Source organism: Elephas maximus, chromosome 4 (genome assembly GCF_024166365.1).
Source record: "Elephas maximus indicus isolate mEleMax1 chromosome 4, mEleMax1 primary haplotype, whole genome shotgun sequence".
In the NCBI taxonomy this organism is placed as follows: domain Eukaryota; kingdom Metazoa; phylum Chordata; class Mammalia; order Proboscidea; family Elephantidae; genus Elephas; species Elephas maximus.
Genome location: NC_064822.1, coordinates 68,680,591 through 68,694,407, shown reverse-complemented (window position 1 = coordinate 68,694,407; position 13,817 = coordinate 68,680,591). Strand labels below are relative to the sequence as shown.

The following is a 13,817-nucleotide window of genomic DNA, read 5'->3' as shown; positions in this document are numbered from 1 at the left end:
CCCCTAATGAATTTTGGTCTCTTTGCATTCGCATACTCTGGGTATTTTATCTAAATAGAATCATACAATATTTGTCCTTTCAGGTCTGACTTATTTTGCTCAGCATAGTGTTTTCAGAGTTCATCCACGTCATAACATTTATTAGATCTTCTTTTCTCCTTACGGCCTAATAATATTCCATTGTGTGACTATTCCACGTTTTGTTTGCCCATTTATCTCTGACAGACACTTGGTTGTTTCTACTTTTTTGGCTCTTGTGAGTAATGCCGCTGTAAACATTGGTGTACAAGTACCTAAGTCCCTGTTTTTCATTCTTTTGGGTAGAATTGTTGAGCCATATGGTATTTTTTGTGCTTACATTTTGAGGATCCACAAAACAACAGCAGCTGCTCAATTTTATGTCCCAACTGGTGATACATGAGGGTTCCAATTTCACCACATCTTCACCAACGGCTGTTATTTTCCTTTTTTTTTTTTTCAGACATTTAATAATAACCTAGTGGGTGTGAAGTGATGTCTTAATATGGTTTTGATTTGCATTCCCCTGATTACTAATCATGCTAAGCATTTTTTCATGTGCTTATATATCTTTGGAGAAATGCATTTTTGCCCACTTTTTAGTTAGGTTGTTTGTAGTTCAGTTGTAGTTCTTTGTATATTCTGCATATTAAACCGTTATTGTACATATGATTTGCAAACATTTTCTCCCATTCTCTAGGTTGACTATTCCCTGTCTTGACAATGTCCTTCGATGCACAAAGGTTTTTAATTTTGCTGAAGTTCAACTTACCTATTTTTCTTTTGTTTTTCATGCATTTCATAACATACAAGGAAACAATTGTCAAATCAATGTTCCTGAAGGCTTTTCCCTATTTTTTCTTCCAGGATTTATATGGTTTTAGCTCTTACATGGTGGTTGTTGACCCATTTTGAGATAATTTTTATATGGTGTGAGGTAGGGGCTACATCCCAATTCTTTTGCATGTGGAAATCCACTGCTGTAAAAAAAAAAAAAAAAAAAAAATCACAACTGATTTTTATGTGTTGATCTCGAATCCTTCAGCTTTGCTAAATATAGTGATTTAATCACTGCACCACCAAGGCTTCCTGGTTGCACAGTGGTTAAGAGCTAAGGCTGCTAATCAAAAGGTTGGCAGTTCGATTCTACCAGGCACTCCTTGGAAACCCTATGGGGCAGTTCTATTCCATCCTAGGGTCATTATGAGTTGGAATCAACTTTATGGAACAGGGTTATTTTTTTGGTTATATAAGGGGCCATGTTATTGACAAATGGTAACCCTGGTGGCATGGTGGTTAAGTGCTACAGCTGCTAACCAAAAGGTCAGCAATTCAAATCCACCAGGTGCTCGTTGGAAACTGTACGTGGCAGCTCTACTCTGCCATATAGAGTCACTATGAGTTGGAATCAACTCAACGGCAGTGGGTTTGGTTTTTTGGGGGTATCGACGAATAGAGACAGTTTTACTTCTTTCTTTCCAGCATGCTCTTGCTTTTGTGTCTTTTTTTTTTTTTTTTGATTGCTCTGCCTAGAACTTCCAGTACAATATCGAATACAAAATAAAATTAAAAAAAAAACCATTGTAGATGTGTTGATTTCGACTCATGGTGACCCCATGTGTTATAGAGTAGAACTGAGATCCACAGGGTTTTCTTGGCTATAATCTTTATGGAAGCATATTGCCAGGCCTTTCTTCTGTGGTGGTGCTGGGCGGCTTCAAACCACCAACACTATGGTTAGTAGCAGAGCACAAACTGTTTGTGCCACCCAGGGGCCCTTCAGTGTTGAATGGTTATTGTTAGGTGCCTTCAAGCCCATTCTGACTCATAGCGACCCTATGCACAACAGAACAAAACATTGCCCAGTCGTGCACCACCCTCACAATTGTTGCTATGATTGAGCCCATTGTTACAGCCACTGTATCAATCCATCTCGTTGAGGGTCTTCCTCTTTTTCTCTGGCCCTCTACTTTACCAAGTATGAAGTCATTCTCCAGGGACTGATGCCTCCTGACAACAAATCCAAAGTATATGAGACGAAGTCTCACCACCCTCGTTTCCAAGGAGCATTCTGAACGTACTTCTTCCAAGACTGATTTGTTCATTCTTTTGGGAGTCCATGGTATAGTCAATATTCTTCACCAACACCACAATTCAAAGATGTCAGCTCTTCTTTGGTCTTCTTATTCCTTGTCCAGCTTTTGCATGCATATAAAGCAATTGAAAACACCATGGCTTGGGCAGACACGCCTTAGTCCTCAAGGTGACATCTTTGCTTTTGAACACTTTGAAGAGGTCTCTTGCAGTCGATTTGCCCAATGCAATGCGTCTTTTCATTTTTTGACTGCTGCTTCCATGGGTGTTGATTGTGGATCGAAGCAAAATGAAATCCCTGACAAACTCAGTCTTTTCTCCATTTATCATGATGTTGCTTATTGGTCCAGATGTGAGGTTTTTTGTTTTCTTTATGTTGAGTGTAATCCATACTGAAGGCTGTGGTCTTTGATCTTCATCAGTAAGTGCTCAAGTCCTCCTCACTTTCAGCAAGCAAGGTTGTGTCATCTGCATAACAAAAGTTGTTAATGAGTCTTCCTCCAATCCTGATGCCCTATTCTTCTCCATACAGTCCAGTTTCTTGGATTATTTGCTCAGCATACAGATGGAATAAAAAAAAAAATTTTTTTTTTTTTTTAAGATACAAACCTGACACACATCTTTCCTGACATTAAACCATGCAATATTCCTTTGTTCTGTTCAAATAAAAGCCTTTTGATCCATGTACAGATTTCTCATGAGCACAATTAAGTGTTCTGGAATTCCCATTATTCACACTGTTATCCATAATTTGTTGTGATCCACACAGTTGAATGTCTTAGCATAGTCAATAAAACACAGGTAAACATCTTTCTGGTATTCTCTGCTTTCAACCAGGATCCATCTGACATCAGCAATAATATCCCTAGTTCCACATCCTCCTCTAAATCTGACTTGAATTTCTGGCAGTTCCCCGTGGGTACACTGCTGCAGCTGCTTTTGAATGATCTTCAGCAAAATTTAGCTTGCAAGAGATATTAATGATATTGTTCAATAATTTCCACTTTCAGTTGGATCACCTTTCTTGGGAATAGGCATAAATATGGATCTCTTCCAGTCACTTGGCCACGTAGGTGTATTCCAAATTTCTCGGCATAGACGAGTGAGCACTTCCAGCCCTGCATCCATTTGTTGAAAACCTCTCAGTTGGTATTCCGTCAATTCCCAGAGCCTTGTTTTTTGCCAATGCCTTCAGTGCAGCTTGGACTTCTTCCTTCAATACCATCAGTTCCGGATCATATGTTAGTTTCTGAAATGGTTGAAGTTTAACCAATTATTTTTGGTATAGTTTCTCTGTGTATGCCTTCCATCTTCTTTTGATGCTTCCTGCGTTGTTAAGAATTTTGCCCATAAAATTCTTCACTATTGCAACTCAAGGCTTGAATTTTTTCTTCACTTCTTTCAGCTTGAGAAATGTTGAGTGTGTTCTTCTCTTTTGGTTTTCTTTCTCCAGGTCTTTGCACATGTCATCATAGTATTTTACTTTGTCTTTTGAGCCACCCTTTGAAATCTCCCATTCAGCTCTTTTAATTCATCATTTTTTCCTTTTGCTTTAGCTACTTGACGTTCAAGAGCAAGTTTCAGAGTCTCTTCTGACATATATTTAGGTCTTTTCTTTCTCTCCTGTTTTTTTAAAAACCACTTGCTTTCTTCATATATATGATATCCTTGATGTCATCCCACTACTCACCTGGTCTTCAGTCATTAGTATTCAACGCGTCAAATTTACTCTTTAGATGGTCTCTAAATTCAGGTGGGATATATTCAAGGTCGTACTTTGGCTCTCCTGGACTTGTTCTAATTTTCTTCAGTTTCGACTTAAACTTGCATATGGGTGATTGATGCTCTGATACACCGTTGACCCCTGGCCTTGTTCAGACTGATAATATTGAGCTTTTCCACCTTCTCTTTCCACAGTTGTAGATGATTTGATTCCTCAGTATTCCATCTGGTGAGGTCCGTGTGCATTGTGGCCATTTATGTTAGTTAAAAAAGGTATTTGCAATTAAGAAGCCATTGGTCTTGCAAAATTCAATCATGCGATCTCTAACATCGTTTTTATCGCCAAGACCATATCTTCCAACTACCAATCCTTTTTTGTTTCCAACTTTCACAGTCCAATTACCAGTAATTATCAGTGCATCCTGATTGCATGTTTGATCAACTTCAGACTGCAGAAATTAGTAAAGTTGACCATTTCTGCATCTTTGGCCTTAGTGGTTCGTGCGTCACTTTGAATAATAGTTGTATTAACTGGTCTTCCTAGTTTGGATATTATCCTATGATTGACAGCGTTGTCCTTCAGGATAGATCTTGAATTGTTCTTTTCAACAATGAATGCAACACCATTTCTCTGGTCTTTTTAGGAGAATTTGAAGTCTGCATCCCACTGCTTTCCTGCTCCATCAGGAATTCTCTATTGTGTTTCCTGTGAGGACAGTCATCAGCTGTAGCCAGGCACCATCTATTTCTTCTGGTCTCAGCATGATGTAGTCTCTGATGTATGTGGGCCTTTTTGTCTCTTGGGCTCATTAATTACCTTGTGACTTTGGTGTTCTTCATTCTCCTTTTCTCCAGGTGGGCTGAGACCAATTGATGCATCTTAGATGGCTGCTTGCTAGCGTTTAAGACCCCAGATGCCACTCACCAAAGCGGGATGCAGAATGTTTTCTTAATAGATTTTATTATGTCAGTTGACCTAGATGCCCCATGAAACCATAGTCCTCAGATCCCCACCCCTGCTACTCTGGCCTTCAAAGCATTCAGTTTATTCAGGAAACTTCTTTGCTATTGGTTTAATCCAGTTGTGCTGACCTCTCCTGTATTGTATGCTGTCTTTTCCTTCAGCTAAAATACTTCTTGTCTACTGTCTAATTAGTGAATATTCCTCTCCCATCCTCCCTCCCCACGCCCTTTACCATCGAAGAATAATTTCTTCTCTCTTTATACTATTTCTTGCATTCTTATAATGGTGTTCTCATACATTTGTCCTCTTAGAATTAATTTCACTCAGCATAATGTCTTTTTTTTTAATGCCTTCCAGTTTCCTCCATCTTATGAAATGTTTCACGGGTTCATCCTTGTTCTTTATCGATGCATAGTATTCCACTGTGTGAATATACCATAATTCATTTATGCATTCATCCATTGATGGGCACCTTGGTTGCTTCCATCTTTTTGCTATTGTAAACAGTGCTGCAAGAACTTGGGTTTGCATATATCTGTTCGTGTAAAGGCTCTTATTTCTCAAGAAAATATTCAAAGCAGTGGGATTGCTGGATTGTATGGTAGTTCTATTTCTATTTTTTTAAGGAAGCCAAACATTGATTTCCAAAGTGGTTGTACCATTTTACATTACCACTAGCAATGTATAAGTGTTCCAGTCTCTCCACAACCTCTCTAACATTTATTATTTTGTGGTTTTTGAGCTAACGCCAGCCATGTTGGAATGAGATGGCATCTCATTGTATTTTTGATTTGCATTTCTCTAATGATCATGAGCATTCCCTCATCTATGTGTTAGCTACCTGAATGTCTTCTTTGGTGAAGTGCCTGTTCCTGTCCTTTGCCCATTTGTATATGGGTTATTTGTGTTTTTGTTGTTGAGTGTTTGCAGTATCATGTAGATTTTAGAGATCAGACACTGATTGGGAATGTTATAGCTAAAAAGTTTTTCCTATTTTGTGGGTAATGTTTTTAGTCTTTTGGTGAAGTCTTTGGCTGAGCATAGGTGTTTGATTTTTAGGAGATCCGAGTCATCTGTTTTCTCTTTTGCTGTTTGTGCATTATTGGTAATGTTTGGTATACTGTTTATGCCATGTATTAGGGCTCTTAGCATTGTACCTATTTTTTCTTCTATGAGCTTTATAATTTTAGATTTTTTATTTAGGACTTTGATGCATTTTGAGTTAGTTTTTGTGCATGGTATGAGTTACCAGTCTTGTTTTATTCTTTTGCTGATGGATGTACAGTTATGCCAGCACCATTTGTTAAAGAGACTGTCTTTTCCCCATTTAACTGACTTTTGGCTTTTGTGAAATATCAGCTGCTGGTATGTGGATGGATTTATGTCTGGATTCTCAGTTCTGTTCCATTGGTCTATGTGTCTGTTGTTGTACCAGTACCAGGCTGTTTTGTCTACTGTGGCAGTATATTGTTGTTTTTGTTAGGTGTCATCGAGTCGATTCTGACTCATATCAACCCTATGCACAAGAGAACGAAACACTGCCCAGTCCTGCACCATCCTCACAATCGTTGTTATGCTTGAACTCATTGTTGCAGCCACTGTGTCAGTCCACCTCTTGAGGGTCTTCCTCTTTTCTACTGACCCCGTGCTTTGCCAAGCATGATGTCCTTCTCCAGAGACATCCTTGCTTCTAAGGAACATTCTGGTTGTATTTCTTCTAAGACAGATTTGTTCATTCTTTTGGCAGTCCATGGTATATTCAATATTTTTCACCAACACCACAATTCAAATTCGTCAATTCTTCTTCAGTCTTTCTTATTCATTTTCCAGCTTTCACATGCATATGATGAGATTGAAAATATCATAGCTTGGGTCAGTATAATATGTTCTAAAATCAAGTAGTGTGAGGCCTCACACTTTGTTCTTTTTCAGTAATACTTTACTTATCTGGGTCCTCTTTCACTTCCATATGAAGTTGGTGATTTGTTTCTGTATCTCATTAAAAATTGTCTTTGGAATTTGGATCAGTATTGCATTGTTTTTATAGATTGGTTTGGGTAGAATAGACATTTTTACAATGTTGATTCTTCCTATCCATGAACAAAGTATGTTTTTCCACATATGTAGGTCTCTTTTGGTTTCTTGTAGCAATGTCTTGTACTTTTCTTTGTGTAGGTCTTTTATGTCTCTGGTTGGACTTATTCCAATTATTTTATCTTCTTGGGGGCTACTGTAAAGGGTATTAATTTGGTGATTTCCTCTTCGATGTTCTCTTTGTTGGTGTAGAGGAATCCAACTGATTTTTATATGTTTATCTTGTATCCTGATATTCTGCTGAACTCTTCTATTAGTTTCCATAGTTTTCTAGTGGATTCTTTAGGGTTTTCTTTGTATAATATCTTGTCATCTGCAAGTAGTTACATTTACTTCTACCTTACCAATTTGGATGCTCTTTATTTCTTTATCTAGTGCAGTTGCTCTGGCTAGGACCTCCAGCGCAATGTTGAGTAAAAGTGATGATAAAAGGCATCTTTGTCTGGTTCCTGTTCTCAAGGGGAATGCTTTCAGGCTCTCTCCATTTAGAATGATGTTTCCTGTTGTCTTTGCATAAAGGCCCTTTACTATGTTGAGAGATTTTCCTTCTATTCCTATTTTGCTGAGGGTTTTTATCATGAATTGGCATTGGGCTTTGTCGAATGCCTTTTCTGCATCAATTGATAGGTTCATCTGGTTCTTGTCTTTTGTTTTGTTTATATGATGGATTACATTAATTGTTTTTCTAATGTTGAAACATCACTGCATACCTGGTATGAATATTTGGTCACAGTGAATTTTTTTTTTATATCTATATGTTTTTGAATTCTATTGGTCCGAATTTTGTTGAGGATTTTTGCATCTAAGTTTAAGAGGGATATAGGTCTGAAATTTTCTTTTCTTTTCTTTTTTTTTTTTGGTGTCAGGGATATGGCTGGCTTCATAGAGTTAATTTGGGAGTATTCCATCCTTCTCTATGCTCTGAAATATCTTTAGGAGTAGTGTTAACTCTTTTCTCAAAGTTCGATAGAACTCTTCAGTGAAGCCATCAAGGCCAGGGTTTTTTTTATTGTTGTTGGGAGTTTTTAAATTACCTTTTCAACCTCTTCTTTTGTTATGGGTTTATTTAGTGTTTCTACCTCTGTCTGTGTTAGTTTAGGTAGGTAGTGAGTTTCTAGAAATTCATCCATGTCTTCTAGATTTTCAAATTTGTTAGTGTACAATTTTTCATAGTAATCTTATATGATTCTTTTAATTTCAGTTGGGTCTGTTGTAGTATTGCCCATTTCATTTCTTATTCAGGTTTTCTGCTTCCTCTCCTGCTTTTCTTTTGTTATTTTCAAAGAACCAGTTTTTGGTCTTGTTAACTCTTTCAAGTGTTTTCCTGTTCTCTATTTCATTTAATTCTGCTCTAATTTTTATTATTTACTTTCTTTTTCTTTCTAAGAGTTTCTTTTGTTGCTCTCTTTCTATTTTTTGAAGTTGTAGTGATAATTCTTTGATTTTGCCCTTTTCTTCTTTTCGGATGTGTGCATTTATTGATATAAATTGACTTCTGGGCACTGCTTTAGCTGTGTCCCAGAGGTTCTGGTATGAAGTGTTTTGATTTTCAATGGATTTGATGACTTTATTTATCCCATCCTCAATTTCTTCTATAACTCAGTCATTTCTGAAGAGGGTATTGTTCAGTTTCCAAGTGTTTGATTTCTTTTCCCTGCTTTTTCTGTTATTGATTTATACTTTTAGGGCTTTATGGTCAGAGAAGATGCTTTGTTTTTTGGAATTCTTTTATCTGATTTTTCTTTGAATATATTGGTGCCAGGTGTTTTATCTTCATTCTCACTAATTCTGCCTTCCATTTCCTCAATTCTACTCCTCTGACTGTCTTTTGAGTTGCCTGATTCTGTAATTTTATTGTTAATCTTCCGAATTTCTGATTGTTGTCTCTGTGTGGATTCTTACAGCCTATTAAATTTTTCATTATGTTCTTGGATAACATTTATAATTTCTTGCACTGCTTTATCTTTGTTCCTCGGCTTGGTCTGCATTTTGCTTGATCTCCTTCCTGATCTCTTGAAGAGTTCTGTATGTTAATCTTTTGTATTATACGTCTGGCAATTCCAGGAAAACATATTCTTCCAGAAGATTCCTTTATTCTTTGTTTTGAGGGCTTGTTGAAGTGATCATTGTCTGCTTCTTTATGTGATTTGATATTGACTCTTTTCTCCAAGCCATCTGTAAGTTATTGTTTTAATTTGTATTTGCTTACTGTGTCCTAGCTTCTTGCTTTGTTTTGTTTTGATGTGCTCAAATAGGCTGCTCAAGTGAGCTAGCTTGATTATTTGTGCCTTTGAAGCTCTATTGTCACCAGGTGGCTAGAGCTGTTACCAGGTATATGAGCCTAGGAGTCCTTTCACTTTTCTTGTATGGATTCAGCTCCGGTATCCAGGTAGTTGGTCATCCGGTGTGTGATACAAGCTCTGTCCTACAGTCTTAGAGTGGCAGGGGTGATTGGAGTATTCACAGGTTTCTGGCTGCAGCAGGGGGTCATGCACTGAACAAGGCAGGGAGCTGACGACCATCCCTCGAATGTCTGTGAGGAAAGTGCATCCTTGTGTCCTAGACTGCACAGGTGGATCGGTTCTGCAGCCAGACCACAGGCACTCAATGCTTTTGGTTGTAGGAACTGGGAAGCCTCACTTATCCTTGGACTCTTGTCACAGGTGGCTAGGTTACGTGGGTGGATCCACTAGTCCTTAAGACCCTGATGTGGGTAGGTGAGGACCCTTTTTAACAGGCAAAGCAGTGCCAAACATCAAAAAGTCACCTCTCCACCACACAGCTGAAACAGTTCAAGTCAGATCTCAAGCACTTATACCATTGCAGTCTGACAACAATGGCCTAACCTCCTGAAATGGGCCCCTACAGGTCCATGCAGGGGTGAAAGGTATTCAAAGCCTGCAGACTCTTTGTGCCTGGATAGGTGCTGCTTCTGCCTTGAGCTTCCCACCTTCCTGGAGCTGGCAGATTATCTTTCCCCCTGACTGTTAATTTATTCTTTCTCCAAGGCTGGGAGAATGGCTAAGGGCATGCAGCAGGACCTATAGTAGGCCTGGAGATACAGACAGCCACTGAAGCTGGCTTGGGGCCTGGGGACACGGTAAAAAAAACACAAGTACTTAGCTTTTGCAAAGAGCGCTGTTCTCCCCTGTTTCCAGTGGTATGAGTAGACTGTGCAGCTCACTGTTTCTCCCTGAGGAAACTGCATCCTGAAAGCTACCACCAGGCCTGTCACATTTGCTCCAGTGGATTGCACTTGAGGAGTACCAGTTGTTGCCGGGTCAGGTCCAGCAACTCCTCACAGCTTCTGAACCCCTTACAGCTTCTGAACTACTCTCCCTACCCCAATTTTCTAACTTTTTCTTTCATGATTAGGGCTTCCAGTTTGTCATATATATAATCGTGTCATTTGGGTTTTTTTTGGTCTTTGTTGTTAGAGGGATCACTGGAAGCATCTGACTACTCTGCCATCTTGGCCCCGCCTCCTAGATTTTTTTTCTTAGTAGCCTTAGGTAGTCACAACTTCTTGTGAGGGCCAATATCTGTATGGTAACTTATCCAAATGCATTCTTCCTTGACAAGAAACCCCTAATCACTTCTAATGGAGCCCTGGTGGTACAATGGTTAAGCTCTTAAGTGTTAACTGAAAGGTCAGTGGTTCCAACCCACTAGCCCCTCCAGGGGAGAAAAAACCTGGTGATCTGCTCTCATAAATATTACAGTCTAAGAAACCCTATAGGGCAGTTTGACTGTGTCACATAGGTTACTGTGAGTTGGGATCTGCTTGACGGCACGCAAAAACAATAATTTCTAAGTCGTTTAACTTGTAAAAAGTATTCAAATATATTTTGATTAATTCTACTCTATAGGGAGTTCCATTTTCTTTATGAGTAATGTAAATACCTAAAAGCATATTTCCCTTATAATCTCACATGGAAATAATATTCTCCACAAAATTATACATGAAGAAATGATTTCCTTTTAAGAGTGTCTTTTTGAAAATGTTTCCTTTTTAAAAACACATTTTATCTATTTTTGGTAGCAATACACACAACCAAACATACATCCATTCTCAGCTTGTACGTGCATAGTTCAGTAACGTTGCTTACATACCTTCACATTGTGCCACAATTCTCACTACCTCTCCCCTTATTGTTTCATCACCATTAATTTAGGCTCTCTGCCCCTTAAAGTTCTCATTTGTCCTTTAGATTGACTGTTGTCAGATTAAGCTCATATAGATAATTCTTTATAAGAGTGCCATGCTCAAGACAAACTTTTTTATTAATTAATTAGGCTAAACTGTTGTTTAGTTTAACGATGGCTTCATGGGATACTTTTGGTTCAAGGTTTCAAGATTGTTTTCAGGCATTTGTTTCCAGCGTTCCCACAGTCTCAATGAATCTAGTTAGCAGTCTAGTTTCCATGTGAGTTTAAAGTTCTGTTCCATGATTTTCCTCCTTTTGATCAGGATTTATCTGTTGGATCCTTGATCAAAACATTCAATAATGGTAGCCAGGCACCATTCATTCCTTTTGGTCTCATGGTACCGGAGGAAATATTTATAAAAAAAAAATAGAGGCAATTAAATATGTGGTCCATTTCATTCTCCAAGTCCTGGGTCTCCTACTATTGGTGTTCCAGGTAAATAGAGGCCAATCGATTTATTGGTCTTGGAGATTCTTTCCTATTTTAAGAACTTTTACCAATACCTTGCTATGTGGCAAACACAGTTTATATTCTAACTGAATTCAGTTATTTAACTCTTACAGCAATCTTATAAGGGAAAGATTATCATAATTCCTGAAAGTGAAGAGGTCTTGAAGCACTTGCTAATGAGGTTGAAGACTACATCCTTCAGTATGGGTTACACCTCAACATAAAGAAAACCAAAATCCTCACAATAAGCAAAATTGTGATAAATGGAGAAAATATTGAAGTTGTCAAGGATTTCATTTTACTTGTGTCCACATCAATGCCCATGGAAACAAGAGTCAAGAAATCAAAGGACGCATCACATTGGGCAAATATGCTGCAAAAGAACTCAAGAAAGTGTTAAAAAGTAAAAGGCATCACTTTAAGGACTAAGGAGTGCCTGACCCAAGCTGTGGTGTTTTCAAATACCTCATATGCATGTGAAAACGGGACAATGAATAAGGAAGACAAAAGAATTGGTGCCTTTGAAATGCAGCGTTGGTGAAGAATATTGAATATACCATGGACTGCCAAAAGAACAAACAAAGCTATCTTGGTTGAAGTACAGCCAGAGTGCTCCTTAGAAGTGAGGATGGTGAGACTTCATCTCACATACTTTGAACATGCTGTCAGGATGGAACAGTCCCTGGAGAAAGACATCATGCTTGGTAAAGGAGAGGGTCAGTGAAAAAGAAGAAAATCCTCAATGAGTTGGACTGCCACAGTGGCTGCAACAATGGGCTCAAACATAACAATGATCATGAGGTTGGACATGGACCAGTCAGTGTTTTGTTCTGTTGTACACAGGGTCACTTTGAGTTGAAACCACCTTGACAGCACCTAACAACAACAACGTTTGCCATTTATATATTTCCTATGGTGAAGTGTCTATTCAAATATTTTGTTCATTTTTCATCAGGTTTCTGTCTTCCTTTATTTGTTGTAAAAGTTCTTCTATATGCTAACTATAAGTCCTTTGTGATGTCTTACTAATATTTTTTTCCCAGTTTGTGGCTTTACTTTTCATTTTATCAATATTTTTTCTAAATGAGAGTTGTTGATTTTTTGGTTCAGATTTTAATAATTGTTTCTTTCAACGTCTTCACCTTCCTGTTGTTAACAAAAAACACTAGTTAGAATATTTATTGGTATTACAGAGAAAACTAATATTGATAAAACCAGATGATGCATGAGAATATCTTGCTTTATTGTGATGATTCCTGAAGCAGCCAAAAGTAAAGTATGTGATGCAGAGCTCAGGGAAGAATATTGTGGTGATTTGTTAAGCTGTTTCTAAGAATGTCTCTCTTTTTCATAACACAGAACATTCCTTCAAATCATTATTCTCCTACTACCACTCTCAACCAAGCTATAGGTTCCATATTTTTACAAATAGGAGATTCCACATTATTAAGTAACCTCACTTCCCATTCTACACTTAATATTCCAGTAATATAGGGGTAAAGTGACATATGTTATGCCAATCATAAATCCCATATAGTTTACAGGACAGACATAGTTACAATTCCCAAGCCACTATAATTAGATTCTTATCTTGGTACTTCACTCACTTGTCTAATGGAATAGGCTCATTATTTCTAAGAGAGTATCATGGGGAATTTGTAAAATTGTGGTTGCTACAAGTCTAGAATTCAACCTCACTGAGAAAACCAGCTTGAAATAAATCAAACAGAGTGCAAGAAAGATAAGAATTCAGAAAAGTCTTTATGGCACTGGAGTTCTTGGTTTGCAAAATTTCTTCCTTTCCCATATTTTCTTAGTTGAGATAAAGTGTTTCCTTTTTGCCTAAGCTTGTTTTCAAAAGAACCCTATCTGTTCAAAAATTATTTTTCATAATTAATAAGTAACAAAATAAATAATATAGTGAGTGTTTATTTAATCAATCCCTTGCTGGGTTTATATTGACTAATTTTATTTATATTGGCTCAGTGGTTAAGACTTGGCTCCTAATCAAAAGGTCGGCAGTTCAAATCTACCAGCTGCTCCTTGGAATCCCTATGGGACAGTTCTACTCTGTCCTGTAGGGTCACTAGGAGTCAGAATTGACTCAAGGGCACTGGGTAAACTCTTCTCATAGAATACCAAAAAACAACAACAACAACAACAAAAAAAAAACCCTTGCTGTCAAGATGATGCTACTCATAGTGACCCTATAGTCCTGCCAACCTTTTGGTTAGTAGCCGTAGCTCTTAACCACTGCAACATCAGT

General features: G+C 37.9%; 1 protein-coding gene across 1 annotated transcript in view; it reads left to right on the top strand.

Moving 5' to 3' along the window:
- The window catches only part of LOC126075188 (NKG2-A/NKG2-B type II integral membrane protein-like), a 245,080-nt gene that overhangs the window by 131,720 nt on the left and 99,543 nt on the right, over positions 1 to 13,817 (top strand). The window lies entirely within an intron of this gene.